Source organism: Mus caroli, chromosome 10 (genome assembly GCF_900094665.2).
Source record: "Mus caroli chromosome 10, CAROLI_EIJ_v1.1, whole genome shotgun sequence".
Lineage (NCBI taxonomy): Eukaryota > Metazoa > Chordata > Mammalia > Rodentia > Muridae > Mus > Mus caroli.
Window position 1 is genome coordinate 120,804,986 of NC_034579.1, and position 1,653 is coordinate 120,806,638.

Genomic DNA, 1,653 nt, shown 5'->3' on the forward strand with positions numbered 1-1,653 from the left:
CTACAGAGTGAGTTCCAGGACAGCCAGGGCTACACAGAGAAACCCTGTCTCGAAAAACCAAAAAAAAAAAAAAAAAAAAAAAAAAAAAAAAGAGGCTCACAGGCTATGGTCCAGCAAGTCCAGCAATGGCTGCCTATCAACAGAAGGTCCACAAATCCAGCATTTGTTTAGTTCACAGGTCTGCATGTCTCAGCCGGCCTTCTGTATAGGCTGAAATCCTGACGAAGTAGGCTCTAATGCCAGTGAGGGGATGGGCTTGCCACTGAGAGTGAGGACTTCTTTCCTCCATGTTCTTTATCCAGGCTGTCAACAGGAAATGTGGTCCCAGAATGAGTCTCCTCTCCTCAAAAGATCCGGATCAAAGGTGGCTCTTCCCACCTCAAACGAATTAAAACAGTGTGAGGGACACGTGCACACAGCTGCTTTAGTTTTAATTACAGATTTGGTCAAGTTGACAACCAAGAAGCGCCATCACAGCTCTCTTATAACCCATACTGACATCATTGCTGTGCCAGAGCTGGGAAGATAGCTCAGCAGGTCAGTGCCCATACTGGAAGACTGGAGTTTAGTTCCCAGCACCTGGAGTAGGCAACTGACAAACACCTGTAACAACAGCTTCAGAGGATCTTAATGCCCTCTTCTGGTCTTTGTGGGTACATACAGACAGACACACACATAAATCTTTTTTTTTTTTTTTTTTTTTTTTTTTTTTTTTTTTTTTTTTTTTGGATTAAAGGCGTGCGCCACCACGCCTGGCCATAAATCTTTTAAAAAATCCCAGCCTGGCATGGTGGCGCACGCCTTTAATCCCAGCACTCGGGAGGCAGAGGCAGGAGGATTTCTGAGTTCAAGGCCAGTCTGGTCTACAAAGTGAGTTCCAGGACAGCCAGGGCTACACAGAGAAACCCTGTCTCGAAACAAAAACAAAAAGCCAAAAATCCCTTCTTTCTTAATGAGATGACCTTGAACTTCTGGTCCTCCTGCCCTCTGCCTCCTGAGAGCTGAGATTACAGATGTCAACCACCACCTGGTTTATTCAGACCTGGAGGATAGAACCATCCTGTGTGATAGGCAAGTTGATTCCATCATCTGAGGTTTTCATCAGCTTCATAGATTTTTGGGAGACTTGAGGAATGGGACAAATACTCATTAGTCTAACCTAAAAAGTACTCATTAGTATAAGGGAAGATTGATGTGGCAAAATAGTACCCGACTTAATAGAGATGAGTATGTAATTATAATAGGAGAGAATATGCTAAGATGCAACAATAGATGGACACAGGATGGGAAAGCCCTAGGCTCTGGGAATCAGGAAGGGCTTTTTTGAGAAGTGTTCTTTGTACATCAGAGTGATTTGAAATCTACATCCTGTTGCCTGCTGTTGCTTTACGACAGTGAAGTGCAGTCTTGCCCCTTGGTGGCTTCCAGTGATGAGGAAGGGATGTAGTCTTGCATATCAAGGCATTACATCAGCAAAGTTGAAAATACTTAAATCTAGCCAGGTGGTGGTGGCACACGCCTTTAATCCTAGCACTTGGGAGGCAGAGGCAGGTGGGTTTCTGAGTTCGAGGCCAGCCTGGTCTACAGAGTAAGTTCCAGGACAGCCAGGGCTATACAGAGAAACCCTGTCTCGAAAAACCAAAACCAAAAAAA